This window comes from Ochotona princeps, chromosome 4 (assembly GCF_030435755.1).
Source record: "Ochotona princeps isolate mOchPri1 chromosome 4, mOchPri1.hap1, whole genome shotgun sequence".
Lineage (NCBI taxonomy): Eukaryota > Metazoa > Chordata > Mammalia > Lagomorpha > Ochotonidae > Ochotona > Ochotona princeps.
Window position 1 is genome coordinate 6,654,394 of NC_080835.1, and position 13,549 is coordinate 6,667,942.

Genomic DNA, 13,549 nt, shown 5'->3' on the forward strand with positions numbered 1-13,549 from the left:
AATTTAAAGACCTTGACTCACTGGATAAGAATATCACAGAACATCTGTATTGCCTGTACTTTGAATTATTTGATGTAATTCAGATTGTGAAGACTTTTGGGAAATAGTCTTGGGACAGCTTGGTTTCTGGCTGTCATCCTCCTGCTAGCCACGTGAGTGCTCAGAATATTGTCCCTCAAAGCATGGCACTCAGGCATGCTGAGTCCTCAGAACAAAAGGATGTTGGGAAACCCCAGTACAAGAGTCTCCCAGACTTTGCCCTGCCCTCCTGTGCCTCACTCCTTGCGGTCTACTGAAGCAAGTCATCAGAGACAGGCTCCTCAAGGACGTCATAGAGACTAGAACCCCCTCTGTCCACAAACAAGTCATGACACCTAGAAAGGTCTTTCTCTCCTCCCTTATGCTTGAAATCACTCACCCCAGAGGACCATGCTCCATGCTGCTGAGGAAGCAATGTGACACCCATGGAGTAAGAACAATCTGAGAGGCAAGTTTTTCTGGGTCTCCCTCGTGACTAGTTATTAGCAAGTCAGACCCTTTTCGTCCCAGCACATTTCTGCCTGGCTGCCCCTCCTTCTTGAAGCTAAGCACAAAATTGGTTTTCCTTGAGTCTTCAGGGATTGCCTTTTCTGAAATCTCCACATCACAGGAAAGTTTGATTAAATGTCCTAACCTGTCTTTGACAGTAATAGTGTAGGTCATGACCCTTATAATGGTGACCACTGGTGTCCAACCTTTCCACCCTACCTTGCTGGAGTGCTCTCCCTGATAACTCCCTGCACCTTCTCAAGAGTCACATACTCTCCTATGCAGTGCCCCCCTAGCCTTATACATCAACTGGTCTCATTAGAGTGAAGAAAGCAGACTCACCCAGCTAATTTGACTTTGTACACTATGAATTCCATACTGAGACCAAACAAGTCCATTGGGAAGGTGACAGAAAGTGATGTCAACGCTCAAGGTTTTAGTCAATCTCTCAAAACCCAGAGGCTGGGCAAAAGGGAGAGTTTCTAGAACAATGTAAATGTGCACTAACCTCCTTCCCTATGTAGACAATTGTATGAATATAAGCCATCTTGGTACATATATAGACAGAACATAACTTGAACACTTATTCCTGGAACAAATACCATGCACCAATTAACAAGTGAGATCAACTGAGCTTCAGGCAGTTTCAAGCTGAAAAACAGGCTGGAAACAGATAGTTACAGGGCAAAATAAAAGGGCAAATCCCAAACTGAGACATACCAGACTACTCTATACATCTTTCGATTTGTAACTATTCCCTGCTCCTTGAGAGCAGTGGGACTCTGATCTGCCTTCAATCCTGAGTACAATTAAATTCGTGAGCTGGTTTTTCTGCTCAACTAGATTCTCAACTTTAGTGTGGGTAGATTTTCTTTCAAAAACTAAAGCCGTGCATCTCCATCTACTTTAGCTTCAACACAGGCCATACTGAACCAGAGGCCAGGATGTGTGGTTTTCTCTGATGACATCATTTTCCCATACCAAGCAGATCTCCAGTTCTTCAACACCAACAGATGAGAGCGTCAACTCTGGATATTGGTGTCAGAATACACAGGTTATGAGTTCAGTCCCATGGGACAGTCCCACTTCAGGTGCCAAAGGAAAGAATTCCAAAAGTTGTGCCTATCAACTGTAAATTTGAACTACCCACAGAGTTCCTGTCCCCTTAGACTGCTAATGCACTAAAATGACACATGGCACATAAGCAGTTTGTTCTTGTGATGATCAGGAGTAGCCAAATGGAATCATGAATAAGACAAGGTGTTGGGGGCCGTGGGATTATGGTGGGCAGAGAAATTGCATTTGCCCAAATATAAAAGAAGAAAATATACTTAGTTGTTACTACTAATAAAAAAGGACAAATATTCATTTAGCTCCAGAAACAGACTTCTTTCATCTGTTGAAAGACAGACAGATGAACAACCAGCTCTTCCATTTCTTGGTGTACTCTCCACAGCCAAGGTTGAGCCAGGTCAAAGCCAGGAGTGAGCACCTCCACCCATGTCATCCATGTGGATGGCAGGACACTAGTACCTGAGCCATCACTTGTTTCCTTCAGGCATGCACCTCAGCAGGAACCTGGGTTAGAAAGAGAGCAGTGAGGCCTGGACCCAGGCACTCTGACATGGGAGGTGAGCCTCAATCAGTGTGCCAAACACCCACCCCTCCATGGCGCTTGTTTAAGCATGGTAAGGAGATTGGGGCTAGGAAGAGGAGACACCTCCATGGCATTTTTCATTGGGAAGGAAAAGATTTGGCTCAGCTCCAAGCTCAAAATGGGCAAGAGGGAATCTTTAGCCAAGGAGCAGAGTGATGGCCAATGGACGGACAACAGCCAAGAGAAAACATCAGTGAGCAAGGGGCATTCTGGTTAAATGGACAAATCAGTATTCTGCTGAAGGGGAGTTGTAGAGGGTGAGCAACCCTGTGAGAGTGAGGATGGGGAACTCTTTAAAATGGCTGAGCAGGATTCTTTGCAGAAACTGAGTTGTAAAAGGAAGTAGTATATAGATGGGCCTAGATGTAGGTTCTGCAACCTGACTAGTGTTTTGCCAAGTAGGGAACTTTTGCCACCACACCCTATCCATCCAGGCCACCATCCTCTCATCGATATGTTCATGAACTGGATCTCTCGCCTAAGCACCCCAAGTGGGGAGAGTTTGTGGAAATGTCACAGTGTAGGCTTTCTGGATCAAAGGGTAGTCAGCAACCCTTGCCTGAAGCCTTCACCTCAACCAAGACTGCCCTCAAGATTAGCATAAAGTCAAGCTGTGAATAGCAGGAGACAGCCCCTGCCACTCAGGACACTGGGCCGAGACCTCCACGCAATGCCCAAACATTCATTTTTTTTCTTTGTGCTGACACCATGAGCTCAGTGAGCAAGGCCTAGACTCTGGGGCTCCTACAGGTCTGAGTCACCCCCTTATGGGACTGTCAATTGTGTTAAGGTTGTGACTGCTGGCCACCTGCAGACGTACACATGAAGGACTCATTCTCTGATGGTTCCACATTCTGACACTGACCCTGTGACCAGTAACACTCCCAGCCTGGATTCCCTGCCCAAAACTGGGGAACAGATACCATAGGGAAAGCCGACACCACTGCCCTATCCATCTTGACCAGCTCTCAGAGATATCTGACTGCTCTTGCGTGGTAGCATTTGGCTGTCTAGAGCACAGTTCTCCACTGTCAACAGCAGCTTTGGCTCCTTGCAATCAATGAAGTCCTAAAACCTGTAAATGGAAAATTCCAGAAATACACTGTTCACAAGCTTTAATTCTGGGCAGTGGATGAAAACATATGCTCTCATGCAACTCTCCCAGATGGACTATAAAAGAACTGGAAAGTGTCGATTATTGATTATGAAATCAGAAAGACTGAATTTGTAGGGGTGCTGGGTTGTGGAAGCCCTGCCACTAAGCAGTGAGAACACTCACCAGCTTTGTTTTCCAGAACTGTTGCTGCTTCAGCAATGGAGGCTCCCCACGCTGCCTTCACTTTGGGTTCTAGGTCAGTGCTGAGCCTGACAGCTACCATTATATCCATGGAGAACACCCACAGGCTCTGTTCTGATTGGTGGGATGGAGAACTGTTGATGGAGCCGAGGGGCTGCGTGCACTCCAGACCCAGCACTTCGTCCAGGATTCAGCCAGGAGCAGGTGATCACAGGGGCTAGTTAAGTCACCAGCCTGGAGGGACTCCAGGTGGCCAATGACACAACAGATATTTCTTACCTAATTAGGGCATAGGCAGTCCCTTAGCCAGGCCCTGTGTCCAGAGGGGTAGAAAACTCCCCAGTATGTATCCCAGCCAGCCTTTTCGCTTCCTCCTTCTTTCCCCCACTTGAGCAAAGGGTGCCCAGGAGTGTATTTTCCAATAAAGCTTCCATTAGATTTTTGGACAACTTGCTGATAGTATTCCACCAGCGGGCAGTCAGTGGTCGTCATCTAAGAGTTTGTGCCAAAACCAGGGAAGAGGTGTGAGGGCTCCTTGAACTGGTTGAGCCCCCTCTCTTCTTCCCACCTCTGTGCCACGAGCCCTAAGGCCTTTGCTGGGTACTAAATGACAGTCGTGAGGTAAGCCCCTCTGCCTTCCTCCTACTTTCTGAAAAAGTTCCCCCTAACCTCCTACACAGCTTCCAAACCACGTACTCGTTGTCTGCCTATCCTGAGCCCTTAGCGAGATGGGGGATGTTCTGGTCATTGATCAACTCCTACCAATCTAGGGCCCTCAGTTGAACGTGAGACTTCCCCCCACTGACCAGCCCTCTTTCATGGGGAACTAAGTTCCCCACTAGTCTGAATCTTAAAGCAGGGATACTTTCTTTGTGTTTAGATTAGGAGCAAGATACTTTATCAGAACAGAATGGGTAAGAAAATTTCTCGAGCCCATCACTCCCAAACCCCTTTAGGGTGTTTATTTGCCAATATTAAAACTCTGGTTCTGGTCCAGGACTGAAGCTGAAATGCCTTGTCCATTTTTCAATCATGCCCTGGCCGCAATAAGTGTTGGACAATGGCTCCAAATGGGCAGGGGAAGGCACGTTTGACTTTCAGATCCTCCCCAAATTGGGTAATTTCTGTTGTCGTGAGGGTAAATGGTCTGAAAATCCATATGTAGAAGGTTTTTGGAATCTCCTCTCCTTCCCTTCCCTTGCTGCTCCTGTTTCACGACACAGGCTCTCCTGGCCTAGGCTAAGCCCTCCTCATCTCCCAAGGATCTCTAGGACTTTCACCTAACCATACCTTTTCTGAGCCACTGCAACTTTTAGGACTCACCCCAAATCCCACTTCTCCTCCCCATTCTCCTTCTCTGCCCTCTGCCAGCTTCACTACCCACACTTCCATCTTTCTCTGAGCCTTTGGCCCATCTGACTGCATACAGTACGCCTCCAGTCCCTCCGCCATGTTCCGAGGTCATCTCCTATTCAGTCACCACTTCGCTGCTCCTGGCCCTTCCCCCATGTTCCCAGACTCCTTCTTCACATCCTGAGTCACCGCTGGATTTCAATGTCACCTTCACTTCAACTTCTGTTTCTCTGCCATGTTCCCAGACTCCCTCTCCACTTTCTGCTCAGACACCATGTTTGCCAGTAACTTCTACCTCACTTCCTGAGAGGCTCCCATGTTGCACTGTCACTTTCTCTTCACTTCCTGTTCCTCTGCCATGTTCCCAGATTCCCTCTTCTCTTCCTGCCCAGACTCCACCTTTCCAGATAACCTCTGCTTCTCCCCCCGAGTCAAGTTCATGCTTGCAGGTTACTTCCGCCTCACCTCCTGTGCCAATGCCACATTTCCCAAATCCCTTTCCCTTGCCTCCTGCACTGCCTCCTACATTACAGGAACTCTCCCTTCCTCCATCTGTGAGATCTCTCCAGGTCTCTAGTCTCTGCCTCCCACACAAGCATCCATTTCTCAGACCTCCAATACCATTCTCCACTTGTCTCCTTCACCAGTCAGCTCCTGTACCCATTCTCATGCCCTTACTGCCTAAGTAACACCCGCAGGTCCCCGAGGCAAAATTGTGATTGCTATTCCCCTCTCGACTCTGCCATTCCCTTTGCCTCAGCAGGACGTGTGTGCCCTCTGTAGAAGGTGGCTGGAGCAGAGGGAAGAGTCTGCGTACAGGTCCGACTCTCCATCCAAGAACTTTCTCAGATTGAGAAGCATCTGGGTTCCTATTCTGCTAATTCGGACATCTTTATCAAAGAGTTTAGACATCTTTCCCAAGCTTATGATTTAACTTGGCAGGATATACACATCATCCTCATGTCCTCGTTAACCTCGGAGGGGTGACTTTGCATGTGGCAGGCAGCCCAGGATCATGTGGACTGGCAACGCCTTGCAGACCTGCCACTCCTGCTGGGGAAAGATGCAGTTCCTGATGCGTCTCCCAGCCGGGGATATCAGGATGGTCAGCGGGGCTGCAGCCATGTGGCCTGCATGATCTGACAGCTCCTGGCTGGGATATAGGCAGTCTCTAACAAAGTGGTTAACTATGATAAGTTACGGAATGTTATACAGGGCCCCGATGAGAATCCAGCAAAGTTCCTGAAATGGTTGACGGAGACCCTCATGAGATATACCAAGATAGACCCGGAGTCTCCCCTGGGAGCCATGATACTGGCAAACTTTTACCACCCACTGTTCTGGACATCCAGAAAAAGCTCAGGAGGGTGGAGGCGGGTCCCCAGACCTCTATCTGAGACCTGGTGAAAATTGCATTGAAGGTGTACAACACCCGTGAGGATACTAAGCTACAGAAGAAGCTAACCCTCCAGTCCCAAACCCTGGTAGCTGCCCTGAGGCTGGTGAGTCAGCAGGGAACTCAGAGGTCCACTCCACCTGGTGCCTGCTTCAAATGCAGTAAGGAGCATCACTGGTCTACCTACTGCCAAAACCCTCATCCACCTAAAGGGCAATGTCCAGCCTGCAAACAATAAGAACATTGGAAGAGTGACTGCCCAGTGGCTGGTCACTTCTGGCACCACCATGCAGGGGCCCAGCCAGCAAGGCGGCCCCGTCTTTTGAACATTTAGGACTGGCCAAGGACAGCTAGTTACGCCTGGATTCAAGGAACCCCATCACCCTCACCGAGTCCAGGGTAATGCTCCAGGTAGCAGATGAGGTATAAGAAATCGATGTAGGCCTGCTAGCACAACCTCTGGACCCAGTCACCAGCTGGTGGCCTATTTATCTAAATAACTGGATCTTGCAACCAAGAACTGGCCAGCATGCTTGTGGACTCTAGCAGCAGCAGCTCTCCTAACGAGAGAAGCCTTAAAACTTGCCCTCCAATCTCTCGCTACTGTGTTCTCCTATCACCACCTCAAGGATCTTCTAGGAATGAAGACTCTCCCACTACCTAGCCCCTCCCATATTCAGGAGCTACACCTACTGTTTATTGAAAACCTAGACATTGTTCTCTCTCAGTCTCACTCAATCCTCATGAGTGTGTGTGTGCACAGCAGTGCAATTGTGACCGGATACACACTGCAGTCAGAATCCCAGGGCTCCCATCCTGGCGCCATCATTTATGGGTGATCCTGGAAGAGCATGTAGCCCTTCAGGGCCTCAACATGCTGTTTTCTAAACTGTCCATGGCAGCTGTTTGTATCAGAGCCTGGCCATGCTCCACAAGCCACTAGCTCATAGGAACAAAATAGTGACTGGACACAATGCTATACTACCAGTCTGTCTTGCTAGCCTCCCTTGCAGATGGTGTGATTTTGTGCAGGTATGATGCTGATCCTGGGCCAGGGCATGTTGGAAAGCATTTTGGAAAGCAGGTGGCTTTGTCCACATTCCCTAGCTGCCTCTGCAGTGGCTGAAACCCAGATGGGGTTGACAACCAGCTTTATACGCATGCAGATAGTGGCTGTGACCTTTGGAGATGGGACATGGCATCTAGACAAGCCCTAAATGGTCCTGGACACAGGGATTATTGCACAGATGAGAAATGTATCTATTTCCTAGGACTTGGTGAGGATTAAATGAGCCAGAAGATGTTTCTCCTCTGTGCTGACCTTGTTGACTGGTGTTTCTGTGAACGGTGACACAACTGTTGTAACTGACCCCGACTGAGGCTTTGGCCTGATTCAGATTGCATCTTTGATCTTGTCTACAGTCTCTCATCTCTGAGTCTGCAGAGGAAAGGAAGGAGTTGAGAGGCTTCACGCTGGAGGTGTCAGTGGGCATCTAGTTTGGAAACCATGAGTCACTTTGTACTGTTGCACTGCTTGCTTGCTTATTTGTTTGCTTTTTATTTTTTAAACAAAAACTGAGGTATGGGCAGGGAAAAAATTAATCAAAGCAGCCCCTTGTATTCACACATGGCCATGCTGTTGTGCTGTTGTACAGAGTATCAATGTCAAGGCTGTTCTAGAACCCTGAGACAGTGAGGCCAAACAGGGCACCTATGAGTTTATTCTAAGCACACGTTAAACCAAGAACACTGGGTTAACTGCCCAAGCCTGAACTTGGCTCTCCCAGCTAAGGTAAATGATGGCCTTTTCCTTCCTTATTGCACTTTCATACTCACACTCATGGTGTTGCAACAGAAAAACTGGGTCTAGAATGAGGGGCAAAAATGAGGCAAGCTGTATTGACTGCAGCGCACACCCTCACCACGCCAGGGAGGGCTCCTTGGGAGGTGCTCTGACTGCAAGGGACACCACCTCTCTTCCTGGTGCTGGTGTTGTGGACCAGCAGGCACCACTTTGCCATCGGTTCTCACGTTTGGAACTTCCATTCACCACTTGATTAGGGACTGAAGGACTCTGAGCAGGGCAGAATGACAGTGAAATTCTGAGTGGTTGTAAAGTTACCATGCAAACCATACCACAAAATGTCCTGATTAATGAAAAACAAGCATTCCCTAAAATACCCTTAACCTTGCACACAACTGAAAATGAGACCAAAACTTCACCTGAGGCATTTCTGGTAAATGCTTTGGCTACAGGAAAACAAAACTAAAACTCAGCCAATCACAGCAATGAATTTTATCATAATAATGTATTAGGAACTTTGATACATGACAGCCCAAAAACCAGTCATGTGACGGGTTGGCTTTGCTGTAGCACCTGCCTTATAAATACTTGGTCCTGGTTATGTTTTCCATCAGCCCAGGCACCTGCCAGCACTCATCTTGGTTCCGTGATGGTAAGTGCCTCTTGATTGACAAAGCATATCTGTGAGGGGTGACTGCTGGTTAGAAGGACCAAGCTGGTGTTGGGGAGAGTGAGAACCAGCCCTTGTTTGGAAAGCTTGCACACAAATTCTCTTACTAATTAAAAGTCTGTTTTCCACAGGAGACCACTCGTTCTTTGCTGGTGGGCAGCACTTTTTGTGTCATGGGATTTGACTGCGGTTCTGAGGTGTTGGGAAGGAGGAGGGTGTGTAGAGGGAGCTGGGGCCTTGGTCTTGAAGCTGTCTACCTGCAGGCTACCTGAGTGCCCTGGAAATGCAACCTCTCCATCTTCACAACTGAGTCATCCTCTTCCACCTGCTCAAGCTCTCCTTCCCACCGCCACAGACCCATCTGTTTCCTTCTTTACAGTTCTACACACTCCTCTACTCTCACCTCTTTGTTTTCTTTGCCTTGTACTGACTTGTCCGTGGGCCCATGCATTCTTGTTTCTTCAGCTTCTTCTGGGATATCTTTTCTTCTGTGCCACTTTTTCTTTAGGTGTAGGAGGAAGCAGATCCTGTTAAGAGAAGATCAGGTCAGTGAGGCACCGGAAGTTCACGTCTCGCTTAATCCAACCGTGAGCTCTGTAGGAACAACAGCCTGCCATGGGTGTTTGGCTTGCCCTGATATGTTCAATGACTAGAAAATCTGCCTCTAAGCCCATCAGTTCAGCATCACTTTATGCATTTTGAAGCACTCTTTTGGAGCTACCATGGGTGTGTCCAGGCCACGGCTTGGTCTGGGAAAGCAAACGTCCCCCACCACTATAAGAAGTACCCATTGCTTTTTCAATGTGATGTCTTTCAGGTGCTTGATGACTTCTCAGATACATATACCCTGGGAGGCCTGGGAAGTTTCTGGGTATTTTTGATGCCAATATGCAGCTCTGAATTTCTCTCTCTCTCTCTCTCTCTCTCTCTCTTTTAGGTCTTCTTTATATATGTATTTGAAAAAGCAGAGTTAAACAGAGAAAGTGTGTGCACATGCTTGCATCCAAGGTTCACTCGCCAAATGGCCACACGGGCCTGGGGCTGGGCTAGGCTGTACCCAAGAGCCCATAACTCCCTCCAGTTCTCCCTCAATGGTGCAGGACTTGGCTCACCATCTATTGCTTTCCCAAGCCACAGTGGCATGGAACTAGCCTAGAAGCAGGACAAAAGGGATTGGAACCTGCATTCTGCTATGGGATGTCAGCGTTGCAGGATGTGGCTGCATGATGCCACAAGGGCCACCCAATCCCCACTTTAAAAATTCACTCATTTATCTTGAAGGCAGAGTTACAGAGAGTGAGGGCAGTCAGAGAGAGAGAGAGAGACATGAACTTTGGGATCTGTGTCGTTTGGAGGGGCTTTCTGGATCAAGTGAATAGGGAGTCATTTTTACAGATCACCTAAGCCTGCTGACAGGAGAGCCTTACCTCTTTCAACCCAACAATCACTTCCTCCCCCACCTGCTGGAGTCTTTCCTTAGCGGAGAAACATGCCTCCAGGAGATGGTGTGACAAATAGTTAAGCTGCTGCTTGAACTCCACCATCTCTGCTTCCAACCCAGCCTCCTACTAATGCCCCTGGGAAGGCAGTAGAGGGCGGCCCAAGTATTACATGGGGGAAACCCGGATGGAGTTCCCAGCTCCCAAGTCTGGCCTGATGCACTTGTGGCTATCTCAGCCATTTTGTGAGGGAAAAGCTAGTTGGTGGGGCAAGGGCACAGGTTGTCAGAGATTGCATGAGAACTAGGGAATTGGCAAAGATTGGCTTTATTCATTTTCCATGTGAGAAAAAGGATCACACCCATACAATATGTAGTGTTGGTCCCAGATTATGATGGGGCAGGGCTTACAAGGGGCCAGAATGACCTGAACCTTTACTTTGGGATGTTTGGGGGTTATTTTGTCTTGCTTTGTTGTACCAGAGTGAAACTGAATGTCTGTCTTCAGGAATTAAAGGTTACCTCCCACGTGGGTGAACCAAGCAAGATGTAAATTCGGGGTTAGCCAGGCGTTGGGCTATTCTCAGGCAGTTCCAGGTTATCCTGGCAAGGGACTGTGAGCATTTCACTTGGGAAGGATCACAGCAAATGATTTTATACTTTCAGAAGCAAAATGGAGTCCTTAGGAAGTGGAGCTGTTTGAGCTTACAATTACAAGTGGATGGAAGCAACCTCTCTCTCTCTTTATCTCTGCCTCTTTTTCAGTTAATCTGCCTCATAACTGAATGAATACATTTTTAAAAGGAAAGAGATAAGGTTTTTTATTCCTGAACAGCAAGTCTCCTTATTTCTATTTCTCCCTCCAGTTGATGACCCAACTTACAGGAATAAAGGCTTGCCTAAGCCCCCTGCCTCCTACTCTCTCTTCTCTCTTGAGCCCATGTCAATCAAAATTTTACCTTCCCCGGCCCGGCGACATGGCCTAGCGGCTAAAGTCCTCACCTTGAAAGCCCCGGGATCCCATATGGGCTCCGGTTCCAATCCCGGCAGCTCCACTTCCCATCCAGCTCCCTGCCTGTGGCCTGGGAAAGCAGTTGAGGACGGCCCAATGCATTGGAACACTGCACCCGCATGGGAGACCTGGAAGAGGTTCCAGGTTCCCGGCTTCGGATCAGCGCGCATCGGGCCGTTGCAGCTCACTTGGGGAGTGAATCATCGGACGGAAGATCTTCCTCTCTGTCTCTCCTCCTCTCTCTATATCTACCTTTCCAATAAAAATAAATCTTTAAAATAATAATAATAATAATAATAATAATAATAATAAAAGAAAATTTTACCTTCTCCTCTCCAGAAACATTCTTTGTCTTCGTTGCTGATTGTTCTTTTCCAAATATGCCTGGCTCAGTCCTCCATCCTCTTGCTTGTTTTCTCTCTCTACTCACTGCCTTTTCCATCACTGGAAAAGGTCTCTCTGCCTTTTCCATCGCTGGTCAAGTGGCTTCAAACATCTTCCGTAAAACAGCCACTCCCAAAGTCACAGTTCCAGCCATGTCTCTCCCTCGCTGAAATCTAGCACAAGCCACTTATCCAATCTGGACTCCACATCTCCCTTCCCAACCCAACCCTTTACTACTAACTACAGGGGGCAGTAACAGAACATTGCGGGGAGAACCTGCATGCCATGGCAAACTTCAGGCACATTCGAGAGGACTGAGGCAAGGGGATGTTTGAAAGGCAAAAATGACAAAGACTACATCAGCTTCACGGAAACCGTGATTTGGCCACAGCGATTTATAACCAAGGTGATGCCAGCCTGAAGTTGAGCAGGCAGCTCCTGAGCAGCTGTCCTCATTGATGTGCCCTTCATATAAGTTTCTGGTGGCCTTAGCCACCAGAAGTAGGAAGTTGTAGCCAAGTCTTTGTGACTACTATCAGGCAAACAGGTGTAACCTCCTGGCTTCACTGACGGATTCTGTCAGGATCCACTCCATTTTGCTTATGACAACCTTTCCGATCCCTCCCATGGCTGTGCCTCATTCCAACTGACAGCAGCTCCTTGCTTTCCCTTGTAGTAATCACAGGCACTCTTCCCCCGATACCCCACAGCCAACCTGTCAGACAATCCTTCTGGTTTTGCTTCCAAACCCATCTAGAACCTGACCATCTTCCCCCAGAGTCTCCAAGTACACAGGTCCAAGCCTCCACATCTCTCGTACTTCCCCACAACATGCTCTAACTGCTCCATTCCAAGCACCTAACAAGCCCTTGCTAATGCAGCAGCCAGAGCAACCCCGAGAAGAGGACGGTGACGTCACTTCTCTGCCCCAAACCCACTCTTCCAGAAAATGCCCCTAAACAGTGATTGTCTTTCTCTTGGTGACACACTTTGAACTCTGTGAGTTCAAGAAACACATCTTTTCTCATAGTTTTAGTTATCTTTTAACAGATTCAATGTGATTTGTAGATACAATTCTAAGAACATCAGGCTATTTTGCTCCAACACGTCACCTCACAATCCAAGTGAGATGTGTTCCCCCATGCAGCTGGGAGTGGACAGGGGACTTCCATGGAGCCAGCGAGCTGACTCATGACAGAGCCAGTCCAGTGCTCATGACCTCTCAATGTGCTCTAGTTGCAGGTAGCTCCTGTGGTTATTTTTGTTGCTGGTTGTGCAGCAGGTGCCACTGTTGTAGGAGGTATACGATGGTTGCTTGGAAAGTTTAACAATAAAGGTGAGTCCTAATGTTCTTCCATGAGTGGAAAGATGCTCTAAAGAGGGAGGAGATGGGGTGTCTCTTGGGAAAAGAGGAGAAGCTTCCTCTTTCTGCCTGTGAACGAAGCAAATCCTATTGGGCTTCTAGTGGCCAGGACATGTGCCCTCCTTCTTTCGCTCATATTAGTGCGTCTCTGTCTGTATCTTCTTACAGAAGAACATGACCAACCCGAAAGTTCCGGCAAACAACGAAAGACCAAATAAATGCTGGGCTCTTATCCTACAAAAGATAAAATTGAGTGAATTTTCAGAATTTAAGAGAGAATTTTAGAATTGAAAGACACTAAGAATGCTGGAATTAAAAAGTCCCTCTGGAAAACCAAAGAAAAGAAAACAAAAAGGAAGAAAAGAAAAAAAACAAATGAAAAGAAACGGAAAAAAGGGAAAAAAGGAAAGAGATGAGAAGAGAAGAAAAGGAAAAGAAAGAGAAGAAAAGAATCCTCCTCTTTCCAAGCTTTCATACCCCAGGCTGTTTCCTTCCTGTGTAATCGTGGAAAATGTCTCTCCAAGTACTTACAATTGGGACTTCACATTGGGAACTCTCACTATTCCTCCGCAGAAAAGAAGACACGATTTAAAATGGATGTTAGCAACAAGCTCCCTCCTAGATTGATATGTGATACACATGTAGCA